The 23,310-nt window shown below is 41.6% G+C and overlaps 1 pseudogene across 1 annotated transcript; it reads left to right on the top strand.

Moving 5' to 3' along the window:
- On the top strand, nt 1-23,134 carry LOC146521308 (uncharacterized; annotated as a pseudogene). The gene is made up of 3 exons (XR_014873313.1): nt 1-268; nt 11,071-11,165; nt 11,617-23,134. The product of XR_014873313.1 is annotated as an uncharacterized LOC146521308 (transcript).
- Nucleotides 23,135-23,310: the final 176 nt, after the last annotated feature.

The raw sequence follows: 23,310 nt of genomic DNA, 5'->3' as shown, positions 1-23,310 counted from the left end.
GGGCGGAGCAAAGTGTGTGTGCAGGAGAGGAGTCGAGCAGACAGAGCTGCTTTTTCGTGAAACGGGAGTAAAGTAGTAAACTTACAGGATCATATACAACTACCTACTTTTCAATCGACATCTGCATCGATCTACCCACCGTTATCTCTTGGATTGTAGCTGAGATCAGCGCGAACCACGTGTGTCTCAGCTTCCTGACCTGTTAACTGTGTTTGGAAAGGCTTCGAGCTTAATCACAGAGTTCTCTCGTTTGTGGGCTCATCTAAAGGTAAGCACGGAGCTAACTTTGATGTGGTTTTAGTTTATGTTGAGTTTTTCTCTGGTGAGAATAATAGATTGCTTACTATACATTGAAGTTAGAGAGACTGTAGAGTTTGTGATTGCTTGCAACATCATAATATGGCGGTTGCTAGAGGGTAAGAATACATATAGAAAAAATAATCTTGGAATATGAACAAAAGGATGGGGTGCAGGGCAGGAGAACAACCAACCCCCACCCCAGGACATGAAGCCACGAGTACAAGCCTGGGGGAGGGCAATCAACTTTTCTGCTGACAATGCTGTCTGGCTGCTAGTGATGTGCGGATCGATCCTGAAATATCGATTCCTCTGATACCAATCATTTATGTTCTAGAATCGATTCTCACATTAAAATATCGATATTTTAGTAAATTAGGGTAAATTTGTTGTTTATCATTAACAGGAACACAGTGGAAAGAAACTATAACATTCGGATTGTCTACATTCAAAGGAACTATTTCCTCTTCCACCTTTCATAGTAATTTGCGAAATAGGCTGTCTCGCAGCCCCTTGGCGTGCGCACTCGCAACAATGGCTGAGCGTAATTGGAGTCATGTGCGAACCTATTTTACCTCCACAAAAACTGAGACGTGGTTTGCGATACATGTGGCAAAAACGTGAGGTGTTGTGGCCACACTAGGGAGACATTCAAAAAGGCTGTTGGTGGGATAAATACATTTTATAGTGTTTATTTATCGGATGAAATACGTTAAATGTCCGGAAACAGCGGGGGTGTCCAAATTCAGAGGCTGCTTCCACCTGAGGACCCGGCCTTCGTGGTCGAGAAAGCCGGGTAGTAGGTCACGAGCTCCCTCGGTGGAGTGAAACTCTGCCGTCTGCTCCTTGCTATCTAAAATATAACCGGGCGCTGGCGTAAACTCTCGACCGTCTCACACTTCTGTTTAATCAGTTTTCTGTTTGACGTTTATTCAGCTGTGTGAAAACCCCGGAGGAACCCTCCCGAGGGATTAATAAAGTTAAATTAAATTTAATCTAATCTAATAACTTTAATCTCAGCCAAACTGATTTACTCACGAACAAATAAAACACTGAAAAAGCCAAACAATAACATTTTTAAGTTATCTAAGTGACTTATATATCATGGTAACCCGAGTAGCGAAAGACCTCGGGGATTTGAAGACGATGTGTCGGTCGGCTCAGATATTTGAAGTTTACACAGCTACATTCTCACCTGAAAATATGTTAAAAGTTTTTTTGCGACTCAGAAAGAGAAATAAGAGTACTATTAAAACTAAGCAGCTGCCGTCATTGTTGGAAACAAGTACTCTGATGTCCTGTAATCATTATGACGCTATAATTTGAGATACAATAAATAAAATAAGTTTTTGTACAAAGTATCGGTATCGGATCAGTATCGTCGATACCACCCTGAATATTACTTGGTATTGGATCGGAAAGGAAATCAGTGGTATCGCACACTGGCTGCAGCCACCGGGGACCGCCATATTGCGACCTCCACAGTAACCGGAAGCACGTGACCTCCACAGTAACCGGAAACGCTTAACTTAAGTTAAATCGACTTTGACAGCGAAAACTAAATTGTATTTTTGTTACTATTGATGCTATTGATAAATAAATTTGATTCTAAGTGGGTTTTTTTTTTTAACAATCCGGGTTTATTAAAAAAAATCCATCCCTTCAGCTTGTTCGTGGCAAAAGTGTCCATGTGTTATGTTTTTGTTTCTTTGCTACTTTTTCTGCATAAAGTTTTTTCACAAATATAAAATAGTCATTACTTTTTACATTTTTAATCCTTCAAACACCCTTTTCTAGTACAATGCACTTGTTTGAAGACAACCTCAAAACTCACCATTTCATATATCAGCAGTGCTACTGGAAATTATTGTACAGTGGTCCCTCGCTATAACGTGCTTAGCCTTTCATGGACTCGCTGTTTCGCTGATTTCGTGTTTTTCTTTTTTTTTTTTATTATTATTTTTTTTTTACAGCACATTGTGTTGTGCGTTCTGATTGCTGTAGACCATTGTCAATAAATCTAGTGCCATGTCTCCTGTACAGCAGCGGTCCGCAACATCCGGGCTCCTTTGGTACCGGGTCGCAAGAGTTGAGGCTCGGGTGTGAAGTGTATGGTTTTCAGGGTTTTTAATCGTTAAGTCGGGTTCCCTGGGTCTTTTTCCCGTGTTGTGGTTGTGTGTCTTATTTTGAAAGAACTATTTATGCATTACCAGAGCGACCAGAGAGCTTCAAGAAGCAGAGAGGAGGATGTTACTCTCAATGTTGTTGGTGCATTTCAGGAGGACCCTGCTAATAAAGTTACACAATCACACAGTGAACCACAGTTTTTGTCTTTGTCTGTATCATTTTATTTAGTTGTATTTATCCGTGACACTGTAAAAGGCCGGTCCGTGAAAATATTTTCTGACATTAAACTGGTGCGTGGTGCAAAAAAGGTTGGACACCACTGCTGTACAGTACAGAATGCGTTTAGCTTATCGAATTTATATAAATCTTCTAGCAGTGTAACTCTGAAGTGCTGCACTGTATGTTTGTAAGTTTTCTTTTGCACGGTTTCATTTTTTAACGGACTTATGTTTCTACCAAGGTTTAAACTTTAAGAGTGTTTAAACAAAAGAAAAAAAGTGTGAAAATGTTCGTATTTGTCTGAGGAAAGTGTATAAAGCATGTAGTAAGGGGTTTTACAGTCTTAAAACAGCTACAATAATTGTAAAAAATAAAGTTTACTTCTTCGCAGAGTTCACCTACCGCGGGTTATTTTTAGAACGTAACTCCCGTGATAAATGAGGGACCACTGTATTATTAATAGTAAAGTCTGGGGCATCTAATATATTAACATCAACATTGATTATTGTGCACTATTATTTTTGTTCAAGGACAGCAAAAAATATAAAACTCTCCCTCAGGTTGTCCGTTGCCAAAAATGGCCACCTTTGTGTATGTTCACAAAATGCTGTAAAATGTATACTTATTAAAACATTTATCTACTTTTTCTTTAAACTTTATCTACTTTAAACCGACACTTTAAATTAGCACCAGTCCTTTTCATCAAAACCAAAATTTTATCTACATTCTGTTTTTTACACTTTAAATCCCAGTTAGGTTATATATTACCAGTAGCTTTTCAGATAAAACAGTAATAAACGTCCTAATGGTTTCATAAGTCTTTTTTTTTTTTTTTTCATATAAGCATCGCGGACAAGGCTGTCTTGCAATTGTTTAGGTCACTATAGTGTGCACCCTATTTCTTCCAGGATCACTCTTCATTTGTAGGTTTTAGTGGACTCCTACTACTGTTAAGTGGTTTTCATGGGACAAATGCATTGTATCCCAAGATCTGCAAGATTGTAGAAATGAGCAGTAATTCCCTTCTTGCCATCTTTCCAGAAATATAAGTGATCTGGAAGCTGTTAGGCTTACTTACAGCAGCAGCACTTTTTGCACCTGCAGAAACTCCAGGACACATTTACTAACAGTGTTTGTTGCTGTGTGTGCTACAGCTTTGAATTGTTTGTTTGAGAGTTAATATTTTGGCTTTGGTATCTTGTTATGAAATGTACAAGAGTAAGAGTGTTAGCATGTGTGTCAAAGCTAAGTTTGACTGGGAAACTCAAAGCTCAATAACCTGTATCAACAACCATTCACTGCAGCCTGTAAAATATTTGATGCATCATAATTTATTGCCGTCTGTCTTGCAAATACATGTTTGCATTGCAATGTCATGCACAAACACACACAACTACTAGATCCTTAAGATCAAACCTGTGTCATTCTTTTGGTCTAATGCAGTGTAGTAGTCAGAAAAACAAAAAAAACCTCCCCCCAAAAAAGAAGTGAAGTGGCCCCAAATGACCAGGATAGAGATCAGAGGGTTAATGCGTAAAATGTATAAAAATATTATTGATTACAGGATAATACATTAATGTTAATATCAACAATAAGCTTTTTACTCGGAAGTTACAAGTATAAACAATGCTGTTACATTTACACTTAAATATTTTACTATAAGTATGGGCATAAAACAAGTGAACAACATTTTATAATAAGTTTAACTGGAATTCTGTACACTGAAAAACAAACAACACATAAAAATACAAACAAACAGCCAGTGCCTTAATTTGTCCATTAAATGTCAAACATCGCATTGACCTGTAGTCCCTGCTCGTCAGAAGAAGAAGACGACTAAGACCACAGTGAGGGCATTTCATTTTCATGGACTTTCCACAAGCCGCAGTTTCATTTAGCACAGAGGGAGTAGCACATGAATGCTCTACCGAATATTCAGAAAATGGTTTAGATGCTGGAGACAAGACATCAAAAGGGAGACGGGGCTCCACGGAGAGTTCAGTGGGAAGCAGTCCTAAATGCTGACATGTAGGGCTGCACGATTTTGCATAAAATGGCCTGTAAATGGCCTGTATTTATATAGCGCTTTACTAGTCCCTAAGGACCCCAAAGCGCTTTACATATCCAGTCATCCACCCATTCATACACTGGTGATGGCAAGCTACATTGTAGCCACAGCCACCCTGGGGCGCACTGACAGAGGCGAGGCTGCCGGACACTGGCGCCACCAGGCCCTCTGACCACCACCAGTAGGCAACGGGTGAAGTGTCTTACCCAAGGACACAACGACCGAGACTGTCCAAGCCGGGGCTCGAACCGGCAACCTTCCGGTTACAAGGCGAACTCCCAACTCTTGAGCCATGATCGCCCCATAAAATCCATCCATCCATAAGCCCCATCGCATAAAATGAGAATCACGATTTTTTTTTTTTGCTTAGAATTGAGATCACGATTCTCTCACGATTTTCTTTTCCAATATAAATATTTATTGCGCTTATTAACTGCACATCAACTTCGTAACAGTTGAGACTGAACATAAAAACAATAAATAAACATAAAAACAACAAATGTCTCACATTTTGGCGTTGCCGCAAAATGTTGTACTGCTTGAAATTCCGTCTCCACCGTTGCTCGACACTGCGTGTATAGAGCAGGTAGTGCAACAATAGAAAAATAGTTGCGGGACGGCACTGTGTAGCGTTTGTCTAGGGTGTTGATCATTTTCCTAAATCCCTCGTTTTGCACAGTGTTGATGGGAGCCATATCTTTGGTCAGGTGATAAGTGATAGCCTCCGTAATTTCTTTGTGCCTGCGGAAGTTCGACGGATATAGGGGAGCACTGCATAAGGTTCCCGTTATTGATGTTTGGGTGGTTGACCGGGACGGATTTTCTCCTGTCACTTTCTCGTCATCCCTGACGTGCTCTCCGTTGTTTTTCCCCCGCCAATTTTAGCAGCCAGCTTCTGTATCACGTGGCTCCGCCCATGTCATTTGTTGAGCAGGAAGAGTGAGCGCTTGTTTTCATGCAGATTACGTCCTGGATCAAAATGCATTACAATCGTCGTCGTCTTTTTTTTTTTTTTTTTTCATTTTTTTCTTCTTTTTTTTTTTAATCGTTGTCATTTGGAAATGAGATGGCACATAAAATATCGCCGCATAAAAAAGCAGAACAGAATGGAATAGAGAGTATTAGTATTTATAAAAGTATAAATCTCTTTTTGACAAACTTTACAATGTTGATGCAGGTGGAATGAGAGACATGAATAAAGCGCACTATGCAGTAAATGGAACAATGTGCATTGATGTCAGATAGTGAAAAGCAGTGAAGTGAATTGGTTCAATAACAAACAATCAAATGTGTTTGAAAGGGACCACTAAATGCTAGTCAGAGGTGTTAAAAGTGCACACATTCCTTACTTAAGTTTAGATACCTCGGGGGTATGACCCATATGGAAAAGATATATATAAATCTTATAAAGTTTGTATCTGTCTTGTGTGAAACTTGTATGAAAAGCATACAAGAGTGAAAACGCATAAGATCCCTTGAAAAATTATATAATAAAACTTGTATGTGGATTTTGGATACTTACTAAAACAATATATGAAAATAATGAGAAAGTGGCCACTTTCATGAGTAAATCATATAAGTGTTTACTATTTCTTTTCCATATGGGGACAGTTGTTGTAACGCTGTACCAGCCTTTACGATTGATTTGCAAGGTTAATGATCCATGCAGGAATGAGACAAAAAAAAAAATCCATGCGGGAATGTATTTCAGCCTACTGTGGAGGTCACGTGTTTCCGGTTAGTGTGAAGGTCCCAATATGGCGCTCCCCAGTGGCTGCAGCCAGACCCTTCTCGTCTATGTTATGAGCTCAGTGGATCTGCGTTCGACTACTCCGCCTAGGCTGCACTGTCGAGCGCAGATCCACTGAGCGCAGCACACGCTAGCAAGACAGAAGCTAAGCTTGTTGCAACATGGCAAATTGAACCTCCCCCACCCTCATTCAGATCTGGCGTTTGGAACTATTTTTGTCTTCATGTGACGTATGACCCTGAAGGTAAGGACAAAAGTAAAACAGTATGTTTGATGTGCCAGCAATGCTCAATTACATGGGTGGGAACTAGTGTGTTAGCGCAGTTAGCTCGTTAACGTGTTGGCCGTCCACCCCCACGCACGGGGCAATTTGCGGTAGCTCGTTAACGGAGATTTGTCGTGTTGTGGCGTTAACCTCATTTCAGATTACCGCTGACAGCACTAGTGGGAACACAACGAATATGACTGCACATTTACGCCGACATCATCCTAGTGCAAAGACAAGTGGAAGCAGACAAAAACAACAAGCAGGCATGCTACAAACTTTACCGGAGTCATTTAGACAGCCGTTAGCACATGATGCTCCTTATGGGGACCTGATATGTTTAATATGCTGCTGAGAGTATACCCCAGAAGAAGCGTATAGTATAGCTTTTATTTTGGAAAGAGCCATTTTTCTGTAATAAACTCTCTTTTCCAAAGATGAGTGATTTCTCGATCAGATTAAAACTGTACTTTTGAGTTAAAATATATATTTATAATTTTAATAAATGACAGATTAGATAAGGCATGAACATTTTTTTGTATCGAAAAAATATCGAACCGTGAATTTTGTGTATCGTTGCACACCTTATGTATATGTATATAGGTGCATGTATATAAACACCCAGCACGCCCCTGCGGGCGGTTTATCCTTCAAGCTGGGGTCCTCTACCAGAGGCCTGGGAGCTTGAGGGTCCTGCGCAGTATCTTAGCTGTTCCCAGGACTGCGCTCTTCTGGACAGAGATCTCCGATGTTATTCCCGGGATCTGCAGGAGCCACTCGCCTAGCTTGGGAGTCACTGCACCTAGTGCTCCGATTACCACGGGGACCACCATTACCTTCACCCTCCACATCCTCTCGAGCTCTTCTCTGAGCCCTTGTTATTTCTCCAGCTTCTCGTGTTCCTTCTTCCTGATATTGCTGTCATTCGGAACCGCTACATTGATCACTACGGCCGTCTTCTTCCGTTTGTCTACCACCACTATGTCCGGTTGGTTAGCCACCACCATTTTGTCCGTCTGTATCTGGAAGTCCCACAGGATCTTAGCTCGGTCATTCTCCACCACGCTTGGGGGCATTTCCCATTTTGACCTCGGGACTTCCAGGTTATACTCGGCACAGATGTTCCTGTACACTACGCCGGCCACTTGGTTATGGCGTTCCATGTATGCCTTGCCTGCTAGCATCTTGCACCCTGCTGTTATGTGTTGGATTGTCTCTGGGGCATCTTTACACAGCCTGCACCTGGGGTCTTGCCTGGTGTGATAGACCCCAGGCTCTATGGATCTTGTACTCAGAGCTTGTTCTTGTGCTGCCATGATTAGTGCCTCTGTGCTATCTTTCAGTCCAGCTTTGTCCAGCCACTGGTAGGATTTCTGGATATCAGCCACCTCCTCTATCTGCCGGTGGTACATACCGTGCAGGGGCCTGTCCTTCCATGATGGTCCCTCGTCTCCCTCCTCTTTCTTGGGTTTCTGCTGCCTGAGGTATTCACTGAGCACGCTGTCAGTTGGGGCCATCTTCGTGATGTATTCTTGGATGTTCTTTGTCTCATCCTGGACTGTGGTGCTGACACTCACCAGTCCCCGGCCCCCTTCTTTCCGCTTAGCGTACAGCCTCAGGGTGCTGGACTTGGGGTGAAACCCTCCATGCATGGTAAGGAGCTTTCTTGTCTTTATGTCAGTAGCTTCTATCTCCTCTTTTGGCCAGCCTATTACCCCAGCAGGGTACCTGATCATGGGCAGGGCGTACGTGTTGATGGCCCGGATCTTGTTCTTACCGTTCCACTGACTCCTTGGGACTTGCCTGACCCTCTGCAGGTACTTGGTGGTTGCAGCTTTCCTAGCGGCCTCTTCATGGTTCCCATTCGCCTGCGGGATCCCCAGGTACTTGTAACTGTCCTCTATGTCTGCAATGTTGCCTTCTGGTAGTTCAATCCCTTCAGTTCTGACTACCTTCCCTCTCTTTGTTACCATCCAACTACACTTCTCCAGCCCGAACGACATTCCAATGTCATTGCTGTATAGCCTGGTAGTGTGGATCAGTGAATCGATGTCTCGTTCACTCTTGGCATACAGCTTGATGTCATCCATGTAAAGGAGGTGGCTGACAACTGCTCCGTTCCGTAGTCGGTATCCGTAGCCAGTCTTGTTAATGATCTCACTGAGGGGGTTCAGGCCTATGCAGAACAGCAGTGGGGACAGAGCATCTCCTTGGTAGATCCCGCACTTGATGGTGACTTGTGCTATGGGCTTGGAGTTGGCCTCTAGTGTTGTACGCCACATCCCCATTGAGTTCTTGATGAAGGCTCTTAGGGTCCCATTGATCTTGTACAATTCTAGGCATTCCAGTATCCAGCTGTGGGGCATTAAGTCATAGGCCTTCTTGTAATCAATCCAGGCAGTGCACAGGTTGGTCAGTCTGGTCTTGCAGTCTCGTCTGACTGTTCTGTCTACCAGTAGCTGGTGTTTTGCACCTCTGGTATTCTTGCCAATTCCTTTCTGTGTCCCGCTCATGTATTGACCCATGTGCCTGTTCATCTTAGCCGATATGATGCCTGACAAGAGCTTCCATGTAGTACTGAGGTAGGTTATTGGTCAGTAGTTGGAGGGGACTGGTCCCTTCTTGGGGTCCTTGGGGATCAGGACCGTCCGACCTTCGGTTAGCCATTCCGGGTGTCCCTCGTTAACTAATTAACTAACTAATTAACTAATTTGTGCTGCCAGACGCTCGTGGAGTGCAGTCAGCTTCTTTAGCCAGTAGGCGTGAACCATGTCGGGCCCTGGTGCTGTCCAACTCTTCATACTGGAGACCCTTTCTTGGATATCTGCCACTGTGATGGTTACTGAACCCTGTTCAGGGAGGTCGCTATGATCTGCCCTCAGATCCACTAGCCACTGAGCATTGCCGTTATGGGTTGCGTCCTTCTCCCATATGCTCTTCCAGTATTGCTCCGTCTCCAGCCTTGGTGGTGCTTTTGTCTTATTATTGTTCCCTTGCCACTGAGAGTACACCTTTGCTGGTTCTGTGGAGAACAGCTGGTTTATTATCCTGCCTTCTATCTCTCTGGTGTACCTCCTCAAGCGGCTGGCCAAGGCTGTGAGTCTTTGCTTGGCAGTTTCCAAGGCCTCAGGTATGGACAGCTTGCTGTATTTCTTATGCACCTTCTTTGTCGCACCTTTCTGCAACTCCGTTAGTTGGCTAACCTCCCTCCGTGCTACTTTGATCTTGCCCTCTAGCCTCCTTCTCCAGGGAGGGTACTGCCCCTTGTGGCTGTTCAACTTGTAGCCAAGCATCTCACTGATCACTGCTGCCATATTGTAGATCAGCTTGTTTGTGTCGGTAATTGTGGTTGTAGGTATTGTCCGTAGTGCTGCATTAACATCCTCTAGCAGTAATCTTGGTAACCGGCTTCGGGGGATCCAGGTTTCAAGCTTAGCTATGATCCTATATTTCAGGTCAGTTCCTCTCGCACTCAACGATCCTTCTCCTACCGCACTTGGGGCTTTGTACCCAATCTCGGTGGGGGTGATGATATCTCCCCCCTGACCTGGCGTCCTGACTCCTCCTTGCCGTAGCTTATGTTGTACCTCGTCAATCTCTAGCTGTGAAAGCAGTCCCTTCTTTCGAATGTTGGAACACTGAGCTACTAGTTGTTTCGCCGTCATTGTGGATGTTGGGTATCGAAGAATCCATAGGTCCCTCATCCTTTTCATGTAGCCCCTTCCGCCGGGGTTACTTGCGTAGTAGCATTCCAACAGCACCCTGTTTTCGTCTCTTGCCCACCGATGCCTTCTTGTTCCAGTAGCCCACTTCTCGTCAAGGTGCTCTGGTTCCTCAACACCTGACGCGGACCTTGTTGATCCGGGTGACGTCCGAGCCGGCATGCCTTAATATTTATCTGTCTCGCTCATGTCTGCGGTAGGCTCGCTTAGCATAGGGGGTCTAGCCTTAGGACCCTTACTGGATACAGACGCCCCAGGCAGCAATCGAACTTGCGATCCTCTGCTCCGGTGTGTAGTCTAACCACTACGCTATCCAGCTGCGTAGTGTGTGTGTGTGTGTGTGTGTGTGTGTGTGTGTGTGTGTGTGTGTGTGTGTGTGTGTGTGTGTGTGTGTGTATACATTATATATGTGTGTGTGTGTGTGTGTGTGTATATATATTATATGTGTGTGTGTGTGTGTGTGTGTGTGTGTGTGTGTATATATATTGTGTGTGTGTGTGTGTGTGTATATATATTGTGTGTGTGTGTGTGTGTGTGTGTATGTATGTATGTATGTGTATATATATATATATATATATATATATATATATATATATATACACTTTTTTATTCTGAGTAACAGGAGCAGAAGAGGCTGGTGGAGCAACAGAGGAACAATTTCATCCATTTGGACTCAGCTCAGCCACTACAGAGGAAACAATGACTTCAACACAAAAGGTGAGAAAAACATCACAGTTACACTTTTATTGAAACTGTGTGTACAGGTGGTTGGTTTTTAAAAACACGTTAACAGCAGCTTTATCTTTTGCATCCTGGGCTCCTCCATATATACAGAATCTACATTCAAAATCAGAAACCACAGAAGTTACAAGAAAATACAAAGATCATATTTTATCTACACACATTGAAACAACAATATCATCAGTTGAACTCAAAAAAATTTTATGACATAAAAGATTTTCTCTGCTGATCAATATTTCCTAATGTCATTTTAATTATACCTCTCATTGTGTCACATCATTGTAATTTGGTACTATCACCAAAGGGTAGTGGTAACACACCAACAGTGTGTTTGTCTACATGTTTGATTCCACTGACGGAGGGAGTTTCAGTTTGTTCCACGACTGCATTTCACTCACTCCTTCTGTTTGTATCTCTGTCACTGCAGGACCAACATGGAGCAAGAAGACAGTGCTCTCAGGAGGCCGACAAACCTCACAGAAGAAAGGGAGACAAAACCTACAGCTGTGATGAGTGTGGAAAGTGTTTTACCCAGGCTGGAAACTTAAAAATCCACAAAATCGTCCACAGTGGGGTTAAAGCATACAACTGTGACTTGTGTGGAAAGTCTTTTACCCAGGCTGGAAACTTAAAAAAACACAAAATCATCCACAGTGGGGTTAAAGCGTACAACTGTGACTTGTGTGGAAAGTCTTTTACACAGGCTGGATCCTTAAAAAAACACCAACTCATCCACAGTGGAGTTAAAGCATACAGCTGTGACTTGTGTGGAAAGTCTTTTACCCTGGCTCAAAACTTAAAAAGACACCAACTCATCCACAGTGGAGTTAAAGCGTACAGCTCTGAGTTTTGTGGAAAGTCTTTTACCCAGGCTGGAGACTTAAAAGAACACAAACTCATCCACAGTGGAGTTCAAGCATACAACTGTGTCTTGTGTGGAAAGTCTTTTACCCAGGCTGGATCCTTAGAAAGACACAAACTCATCCACAGTGGAGTTAAAGCATACAGTTGTGAGTTGTGTGGAAAGTCTTTTGCCCTATCTCAAAACTTAAAAATACACCAACTCATCCACAGTGGAGTTAAAGCGTACAGCTGTGAGTTTTGTGGAAAGTCTTTTACCCGGGCTGGGGGCTTAAAGAAACACCAACTCCTCCACAGTGGAGTTAAACCTTACAGCTGTGAGTTGTGTGGAAAGTCTTTTGCCCAGGCTGGAAACTTAAAAAACCACAGAATCGTCCACAGTGGATTTAAACCTTACAGCTGCGACTTGTGTGGAAAATCTTTTACCCTGGCTGGAAACTTAAAAAACCACAGAATCATCCACAGTGGATTTAAACCTTACAGCTGCGACTTGTGTGGAAAGTTGTTTACCCAGGCTGGAAGCTTAAAAAAACACCAACTCCTCCACAGTGGAGTTAAACCTTACAGCTGTGACATGTGTGGAAAGTCTTTTACCCAGGCTGAAGGCTTAAAAAAACACCAAGTCATCCACAGTGGACTTAAATCTTACAGCTGTGACTTGTGTGGAAAGTCTTTTACCCGGGCTGAAGGCTTAAAAAAACACCAAGTCATCCACAGTGGAGTTAAATCTTACAGCTGTGACTTGTGTGGAAAGTCTTTTACCCGGGCTGAAGGCTTAAAAAAACACCAAGTCATCCACAGTGGAGTTAAATCTTACAGCTGTGACTTGTGTGGAAAATCTTTCACCTGGGCTGGAGACTTAAAAAAACACCAACTCATCCACAGTGGATTTAAACCTTACAGCTGTGAGTTGTGTGGAAAATCTTTCACCTGGGCTGGAGACTTAAAAAAACACCAACTCATCCACAGTGGATTTAAACCTTACAGCTGTGAGTTGTGTGGAAAGTCTTTCACCTGGGCTGGATCCTTAAAAAAACACCAACTCATCCACAGTGGATTTAAACCTTACAGCTGTGAGTTGTGTGGAAAGTCTTTTGCCTGGGCTGGATCCTTAAAAGAACACCAACTCATCCACAGTGGAGTTAAACCTTACAGCTGTGACTTGTGTGGTAAAGCTTTTGGTCAAAGTCGAAACTTACAGAAGCATCTAGTTACCCACTCTGGAATTAAGGCCTACAGCTGCGACTTTTGTGGAAAAAGGTTCAGTGAAAAAAAGTACCGAAATATTCACCTACGGATTCACACTGGAATTGATGTTTCCTACTGTGATCAGTGTGGGAAACTGTTTACAACAGATGCACAGTTAAAACTACACATGTTTAGCCACACTGAGGAGAGACCTTATAAATGTGACCTGTGTGAGAAGACTTTTAAATCTCCACATTACCTGAAAAAACACCAACAGATCCACACCGGAAAGTAACTCTACAAGTGCAGTTACTGTGAGGATGTATTGATTTTTTTTATCTTGTAATTTTAAGCTGATTGTTTGGAACAAATCTGATCAGTAAACTTATGGAGTTATACTGAATGAACAGTTTGGAAAAAGAAAAAGAAGAAGAATCATTTGCGCTCGGTAAGCTGAGTGTTATAATGTAAACAGTAAAACGTAATTGGACGTTGGCAGACATCACTTATGCTGTCATTGTTTAGAAGCAGAGCAACGCAGATGGATCCAGTTCTCAACCCCGTCATCACTGTGGTGGTGGGAAAACTTTTCTCTGTGACTTTTGTGGAAATATCTCCAATCATCAACGGGACCTTAAACCACATCAATGTAGACACACTGGAGACGAAATGAACTACTGCAAAGAATGTGGGAGAGGCTTCCACAAACCAAGTACATTAAAAATACATGAACTCTTCTACAGTGTGTTCAAAAAGCACATCTGTGACCAGTATGGGTCATCCGTCACCACTGCACGTGAGCTTAAAGAACAAGAATAAGCAAATCCACACAGGAGAGACACCATAGAAGTGCAGACACTGTGACAAAAGCTTCTCACAATCAGGTCATCGTAACAAACATGAACGTACTCACATGGAAGTGAACTTCAGCTGTGACCAGTGTGACAAGAGCTTCAGGAATCTCGGTTCATACTCCGAACACAAACGATCCCACACTGTAAATAAACTGTTTCACTGTTACCAATGTGCAAAAACATTCACTTCATTATCTACTCTGTGCAAACATCAGCCTGATCATGCAGGACTGAAATCACTGGATCACAATGAATCTGAAGAGAGAGAAAGATCCTCTTCTGGTTTCAGGGTCAGACGTAAAAACCTTGAGATCAGGCTCCACAGAGTTCAGATGGAATCTCCTGTAAAGAGTGTCAGCTGATGTCACACTTGGATCTGATGAGGTAGCTCTGATTTCTGGACCTGCAGTGAATAATCCTGAATGTTACATTTAGGAAGCTGCATGTATAGTAGGGGTGGGCGATAGAAACGATATAAATTTGGCCAACGATAGAGATTTTGACTGTATCGCTCTATCGCGATAGCGCATGCTAATGATGTCATCAAGCTGCGCCTGTTTTGGTCGAAAGCATCGCAGCGGCTAAAACCATTATCATCTGCAAATTATGCCGGTCGACAGTCATAGCAAAGAGATGAAGCACTATTGAAATATGGGGAAAGCCAAAAACCGCGCCTCCTCCACTTCCGCAACATTGATTCATTAATGTTGAATTCTCTCCCAGCTGTTCTGTTCCCATGTTGTTGCAGTATATATTAATAACTAACCTCATATTTTGGATGAATAATCTGTTCTCCTGACTGAAGTTTGTCCCGTGTATAGCATCCTGCTATGCGATTGCATTTGTCCCTGAGCACCAGAATCTGTCACGTTAACTTTTATCAAGTGGAAAAAAGTTGGCGTTCATCCTCCAGCTTCACTGTGCTAATGTTATACTAACATAGCTGTGTTGCTAGCAATCACGTAGCACATTATATACCAGGTAGTCCAACTTCAGTAACCCTGCAAATGCCACTGTTGTTTAGTTTTCTGTCTTCATTTATGTTGGAAGTGGTAGCAGAGCTGTACGTTTTAATTAGTTTCAAAAATCTCTCAGTCAGAACATGGTATGAAATGTTTAGGTGGAAACTAGCGAGCCAACTTCCTGTTAACTTCTAACTCCGTAAAATTTAATAAATTCTGTTTTCATGGATGCATGGATGTTAAACTTAATTGTTACACCCAATAAAGCAGCAACGCTGATGATTTAATTAAAGATGAAAGAATTTAGACCATTTTTAACTCTTAGTGTTCGTTTGACTTTGGGACCTGAAGTGGACGGAGTTTTGGACCCAGATTACTCCGCGAAGCTCCGCACTACGGCAGCCGTAATGCTCTGACAATCCATCAAGCAGTGCGGCTTACCAAAGTTGTACTAAAACATTTTTTTAACAGATTTCTGCACGCCCAAATTAGTTCAAGGTCAGTAAGCACAACCAGAATTCATACATAAGGCACATTTTCGATTTTTGAGAAAATTAAAGGATTTTAAGTGTGCCCTATAGTGTGGAAAATACGTTATACAGAAGAAAAGAATATATCGTGATATATATCGTTACCGCACGTGCTTCAAATTATATCGCGATATGAATTTTAGGCCATATCGCCCAGCCCTAATATATAGGGCTGTGTACATACAGGGCTGTGTACACATATATGTACAGCTATACATGCAGCTTCTCTGTCACTGTCACTACAGGGCGATTGTGGCTCAAGAGTTGGGAGTTTGCCTTGTAATCGGAAGGTTCCCGGTTCGAGCCCTGGCTTGGACAGTCTCGGTCGTTGTGTCTGGTGCCGCCAGTGTCTGGCCGCCTCGCCTCTTGTCAGTGCGGCCCAGGGTGGCTGTGCTTGCCATCATGTGAATCGGTGGATGACTGGATGTGTAAAGCGCTTTGGGGTTCTTAGGGACTGGTAAAGCACTATACAAATACAGGCCATTTACCATGTATATCAAGTTTATGTTTTTTCCTTTGAGGGATTTTAATTCTCTAAAATGTTATCCCTGTTACATTTTAATCTTTGTTCCCTTTGGACACAGTAGTGTTTAGTAGTTGTACTTGTTACTGTATTATTAAGGTTTTTACCAAACTGATATTGTATCAAAATTACTGATATGGATATATATTTCAATTTCTTTCATTTGAACTTTCTTAGTTTTTCCAAAATTAACTTCTTTTTTTTAAATGTATTCATTTTAAAGAAATGTTAAACGTTAAAAATGGCAGCACAAATAAGGACCCTTTTGTTAATTCAAATTCTATTAAACATGTATTTTTGGCTCCTCCTTTCACTTTAGTGTATTTACCGTATCGTTGAAGTCCACGTTTTTTTAATGATTTCATTTTGATCCACATGTTCTGCAGCTTTTTTCTTGTTAATTTGAAGTTTGCATTATGAAATCCTGATAATGTTAAATCGTTAGTTATATTTGATGAACTCTGTGTAAAGTTTGTCTTATTAAACAGTTTGGTGTGAAAAATAAAGAAATGGTCTCAGAACAAGTAGTTTGAGCCCTGATTTCAGATTCAAAGTAATTTAACTGTTTTCGGGTGGTACATGTGGAGGTTTATCAGAGGAGGAGACCTTGCTGTTCTCCACTCACACTGAGCACAGTTCCTGCAGCTCATTAAAAACTGAAATGATCTTCAAGGGACAAAAAGGTCATAAAATATGGTTTTGTAGAATTCTTTTTTTTAACATTATCTGCCGATTACATCTGCCGCCCTTCTCCAAATCTGTGCCCCTACTTGGCCCCCCCAACAAAATTTTTCTAGACACGCCACTGCTTGGTGGGTATGCAAGCGAAGAGAGAGACTACATCAAAGGACACCATGGTGTCATCTGGATCCAAGGTAAGTTTCTGGACCTTGTCGGTGACGTCGGTGGAGTTCTTGATGTGGTGTGGGGTGTTTCCCACGAGAGGTGCAAGGATGGTAGCAAGGTGTTTTGCAATGTTAGAAGTGGCAGAGTTTATGCTACTGACTATGGGTCTGAGTGGGACACCTTCCTTGTGGATTTTAGGAAGTCTGTAAATGCAGGGTATCGCATTGTCATGTAATTAATATCCTTAGTATCCTTATTTTCTCATTATATGGTTTTATGCATGATCTTTTTTATGCACTTTAATCATGAAGGTTTATAAAGCAAGGCCACTTTTGACTCATAAACTAAGTGCTCAGCCAGACTGAAAACAGGAAGTGTAGAGCTGTACAGCATATTAATAAATACAGGAAGCCAGACAGAATAGAGAAACTTTGCCATATAAGCAATGTTTGTATTGAAACGGTGACGTATAAAGTACCAAAATAATACTTATATGAGACACAGTTTATGATTCTAATGTTAGAGATCCTGCAACTGGTGTTTGGGCTGTTCAGGGGTCTCTGTCTTCCGGAAGATGATTAAATAAAAAGAAATATAAATGTTTTAACACACTATGAGTCGGTTTTCTCTGTTCTATCATGGGGACAAAAGAATCGGGGTTAATAGCATCCCCTGGATAAAGGCGGTGATATGTAAGGCGATCAATCATTTTGTCCTTTTCAAGGTCCTGAAGGCAAGCTATAACATTGTTTTTGTAGCTGCTTGTGGGGTCTCGCTTTAAGGCTCCATAGATATTGTTGTCACTGAGGAGAGTAGTGATCTTTGTGTGGTAATCTGTAGTGTTTAGGACCACGGTGCATCTTCCCTTATCAGCTGGTAAAATAGTGATGTTGTGGTCTTTGCTCAGGGAAGCGATGGCCTTCTTTTCTTGTATTGTGAGGTTGGACGGAGGGACTTTGGCACTGGAGAGGGTGGCTGAGACTTTCATCCAGATCTGTTCTGCTTCTGTCTGTGATAATTTATTAATCCGTATGGCGGTTTCTGTGGCTGTGATGTCTTCCACTATGGGCAACTGTTGCGGAGAAATGGCAAAATTGAGTCCTTTGGCTAATACTCTCTTTTCAGGTTCAGTGAGATTCCGGTCTGAAAAGTTCTTTGCCTATTTCTCCTGACTATCTTCAGGTGTATTTTCCTCTCTGAGTTGTGTAGGTTCAGAATGAGGAATGTGTGTTTTTGAAAGCAAGGTGAGAAATTTCCTGCGTTGTCTTTCTTTTCCTTTAGAGCGTTGGGCCAGCTGAGCCTTGTCCACAAACTTGTAAACCTCTGCTAAGTTTGGAGAGGGTAGAAGGGTTTCCAGTTCCTGCAGAGTCTGAATTTTGGGCCGACTAAGAACAGCACTTGTGCATGTGAGCGAGGGGAGAGAAGTTGCTGCCTGCGAAGTTGCTGCAGACAGAGAAGAGCTTAAGTTTGACCAGGTACCAAAGTAAATCATTTGTACTGAATAAATAATGTAAATATGATGGTGCATCACAAAAGATTGATATCAAAATGATCACTTGACCCATATTACGTTACTTACTCTTCGAGTGAATCAACAAATGGCGAAATGACAAGCCGAACAACAACAATGCTGTTTTTTTAGAGATTCTTAGGTTACGTGTGTGTTTATTTCATATTTTCAGTTGTTACTCACCACGGCTAAACAAAGCACTCTAAATCGGCTTCAGTTATTTACTGATGAACACAACAATGGACATACTGGTTTTGTTTTGGTTAGGTCCTAAGTAGTCCTGATTTTGAACTGTTGTAGTCCTGTTTTAATTTCGGATCAGTTCCGGACCCAACCAGTTGGGTCTGGTTGAATTGGGGTTTAGTCCGCGTGTCTTGATACAGCCTGACTTTGTTCTGCCTTGCTGCTTAATTAAAAAACTAGTTTAAGGTGATATTTATTTTTTCCTATATGAAGTCATTCTTTTTTGAACAAAACTCAAAACACAGCCTAGTAATCTTTCAGTCATTTCTACCCTCACTTAAATTGCTTTTGCTGCTCAGCTCTCACACAGTGGCTCAGTTATGCTCCAATCCCTCCATATGGTGGCCAATAACATGCGTGGATATAGGATAATATCATTATGTGAAAAACAGAGAGGGTGAGAGACGCGACAGTCAAGTGGAGCATCCATCTGTCCTCTCAGTAAGTGAGTGAGACTGTAGACAGCAGTGAGGAGGGCTGTGCGAAAGCAAAAACACATAAATATACCTGACACCCATAAACGTAGCAGCATCTGGCTGCAGTTTAAAGACTTTTTTTTGTCTCAGTCTTGGTCTTGGTCTCGATACCCTCTGGTCTTGGTCTCGGATTAGGCGGTCTTGACTACAAGTCTAGTTCTAGGCTGATTACACAAGCAATGTTTGACAAGCTTCTGCTTATAATGGGCGATTCCTGTGAGACAGGAGCAGCAGATATATATTTGCAGCAGAGTTACTTTCATACTGGTTCAGTTTGTCCGTGTGTGCAGAGACTGGGTGGGGTCAATCAGAGTCTAATAAAGTCTTTCTCTTGTATATTCTGAATAATAAATTCAGTTATCAGGACTTGATTTTATTCCATGGAGCTGGTTAAAGAACAGCAGCATATAGAAACACTTTTAATCATCTCTTTTTGGTGTTGCACATTTGGGGGGTAGGCGAGATCTGTTACCATCATCTGTCATTTTCAGCTTTACTGGAAACTTTATTTAAACCCCATCGAGTCAAGTTTGAAACTCGGATTCTGTTTTTCACTGAAAATAACAAAAACATTTTATGACAAAATAAGAGTCAGATCAGCAGAACTACAGAACCTGTATCTCTGCTGTAACAGTGTCACTCTGCTCCACTTTGATGTTTGCTGTTTTTTTGTGTTTCTTGTAACATTTAATTGTTAGAAACTAAACTGTCTCTGAGATAAAGTCGGATAAACAACAGCTTTACATGTTACTAACAAAACAATTTTCATATTGTTTCAGTGTGTGTAAAGGAGACACAAGGCTGGCTGGAGTCTGTGTGGACTTACATCTGTAATCCAGCTATGACAGAGACAAAGAGGTGCCTCCTGGCACTTAACAGCGTACGCTATGTTACTCTGTTTGTGCCGGGGGACCCGATCCTTGGGATGGACCAATTTTTGGCGCAGAGACAAGGTGTTTAGAAAAAAAATATGTCTCAAATGTTCTGATACTCCTGACACATACAGGATCACTACAGGTTTTCACTTAGACAGCAGTTGTTCTTCTCTCCTGGATCACCTGCACAAGTGCCAAGATAGGTCTCCCCTGCAGAATTGGTTTTCCCTTCGTCGGGAGCACACGCTGGGCTCTCCAAATCACGGACAAACAGTATCCCACATTCTTGATTTTGTACTGACTAACTACTCCTGACATTTTGGAGATGTTAGCTCTTTATACAGTAAAGTTACAGTGGGATACAAATAATATCAGGCTGATCCTGCCACGATTTGTTCCCTCGGTTCAAATCAAAGGCAAACCGTATCCCACAGTTGTTTATGTTTTAAACCCATTTTGCACAGAGAGGCATTTTTTCTTGTTAAATAAAGGGGGCCAAGCAAAAAAACAAGTTTGGAAACCACTAACTGGAGATGTAAGTAGAGGAGTGAAGGAAACAAAGTGTTACAGTGTTCTTCACATTTGATTTTATGCTCATTTTAAATTGACAGTATGAACCAAAGTTACAGACCTTGAAAGACAGACAGTTTGACACGCTGTTTAAAGAGTCTTCCTCCCTCCTTTCTCCCTCCATGGTTGTATGCTGTACCTGTGTGTCACACCTCTTTGATACATTAAAGAAGCTTCTGGAAAGGATCACCTGTGCAGCCTCCTCTCTCCTCTGTCCTGCACATGTGTTTCTAATACATCCTACAACATGTACAACAACATGGCCTACTGACCCTGATGTTTGGGTCACAGTGGGAGAAATGAGAGAACACTGATGATCTGTTTGTAACCATGTTAGTGTTTAAAGCACAACATTTCCCTCTAGTGGCCATATGTAAACCATGAGGGAGGATGGTGTTAATGTAAAATGTGATACATTTTCTCTTCCTTTTCCTCTTATGAGGTTAGAATGAAGGTGAACATCAAAGTTACAACATTAAATTGTATTTTTGCGTCTTTATCTAAAATTGAAATCTTGCTCAGTTGTAACTTGTGTGTTTAATATATTTTGGAGTGTTGTTACACTTTCTTTCTCAGATGAGTGACAGTAAATATGATGTGGTGCCATCTGCTTTTAGGAACTCTGTCAGTGCGCCCCAGGGCGGCTGTGGCTACATTGTAGCTTGCCATCACCTGTGTGTGAATGTGTGGATGACTGAACGTGTAAAGCCTTAGGGAGTAGTAAAGCGCTATACAAATACAGGCCATTTACCATTTTAAGGATTATTTTTCTACTTTTTATTTACATTTTAATGTGACTGACTATCATGTCAACTGGTGTCAACATTTTTTTTCATAGGCAATTCTGTACCTATGCGGTACTTATGACAATTCCCAAAAGCTGCTGTAAATTCTCTCCAGCACAGAAAATATTATATCATCCACAAATAAAGTAAACTGTAAAATCTCAGATTTTTTACATATATCATTGATGTACATGATAAAGGTGTGGGACAGAATTTTTTATTTTGTTGTGGTTTGGTTATTGAATTGATATGAAAATAAAGATTAAACCACAACCTCAGCCTGATAACAGCTGGCACATCATTCAGTGTCTGACCTTCAGTGCAGGATGTTTGTGTTTGGAAACAAACCAGCAGCCACTGACATGGTGAAAAAGTGTTTTTATTTGTTCAACTTGCTGTAAAAAATCAAGATAATTCTCTAGCAGTAGTTGAATATTTTCTCAGTTTGTTCTTTTATAGTTAGTAAGTAAAATGTATTTATAATGGAAAATGACCTGTATTTGTATTTAGTTCTGTGTCTAGTCTGCGACCTAGAGGGATCTCTTGTTTCCTGTTTTATTGTGAAGGTCTGCGTCTCATTCAGCACCCCCAAAATGAATCGAAGCACCCGCAAAGATTTCTTACTTTTTTGACAATATTTGCTGTTTGTGTGACACACTACTAAAAATATAAAAAGCATACAGTACTTGGTTGAGACATAACACTTTAGCAACAAAAGTATAGATAACCCCCCCTCCCAAAAGGGTTTGTTCCAGCTTGCCTCTCCCCTGCTCTGGCTCTAGCTAGCATCCTGGCTGCCAGAGCGATGGTGGCTGAGACGCAGCGGAGCAGAGGTGTAAGTGCCTGGCTTAAAACAGGACATGTTGGCTGCATTTAACCATCAGTTACTCTTTATATAGTTAGGTAGGAGTCAGACCATGTTTCTTTTTAGCTGAAAAACATTACACCAGGTAACCTGCAGTGTTGAAAACATGTTTTTCGATGATGTTTGCTACCCTACAATCCTTCCTGCTCTGTAGTAAAATCAGCGACATATGACCGTCCTGTTGCTGCCATTGAAATGTACACAGACTATTTAAAATCTAAAACTTAAAATTATCCGTAGCCTGCTGTTGTTACCACTGTCCTGTTTGAAATGGATACTAACTAGCTAACTGACTGAATGCCCATTAACCTTATAACTCCCGGTGTGTGTGTGTGTGTGTGTGTGTGTGTGTGTGTGTGTGTGTGTGTGTGTGTGTGTGTGTGTTGTACAGAGAGGCAGCCAGGTTAATAATGGATATAAGGAAGTTAAGGAGCCACATTCAGGTAAAAGTGTAAAATCAAATGATCTGTCAATCAAGAATAATGTTGGATCAGTGTTTCAATATTTATATATTTTATTAGATGTTCATGTGGTTTGGTTATTTGCCTTTTGGTTGAAAGTACACTGAGAAAGGACTTTTTGTTAGTGATCTTAATAGTATTTTTTTTAATATTTATTTAATTTTTCATCTAATTGTATACAATCTATTTGTGTATGATTGTCAGTCCAAAGAAGGAGAGAGGAAAGAGGGGAATGTGAGGAGAAAGTACAAGGTCAGGAAGAACCAGGTAAGAAAACAGACAGGGAACAGGGACAGGCACAATATAAACTGTTAAACTGACAAAGAGGAAAAACCTGATTTTACTCATACTCATATAACCTTATAATTGATCGGGGAGATTAAAATTAATGATATATTTTTATGTGGTTCAGCCACAACTCGACTAAAACCTCAGCCAGTAATAGGTAGGCCAACTTTTGGACCGTCCACTTGTCTGTATGACTGCTGCAGTATGTACATCACATTTGCACAGTATCAAAAAACTGCCAAACAGCCCTGGTGGAGTGATGAGCTGTAAAGAGAAGCAGATGC

The sequence above is a fragment of the Neolamprologus multifasciatus genome, chromosome 3 (genome assembly GCF_963576455.1).
Source record: "Neolamprologus multifasciatus chromosome 3, fNeoMul1.2, whole genome shotgun sequence".
NCBI lineage: Eukaryota > Metazoa > Chordata > Actinopteri > Cichliformes > Cichlidae > Neolamprologus > Neolamprologus multifasciatus.
This window is presented reverse-complemented; position numbering and strand designations above follow the sequence as displayed.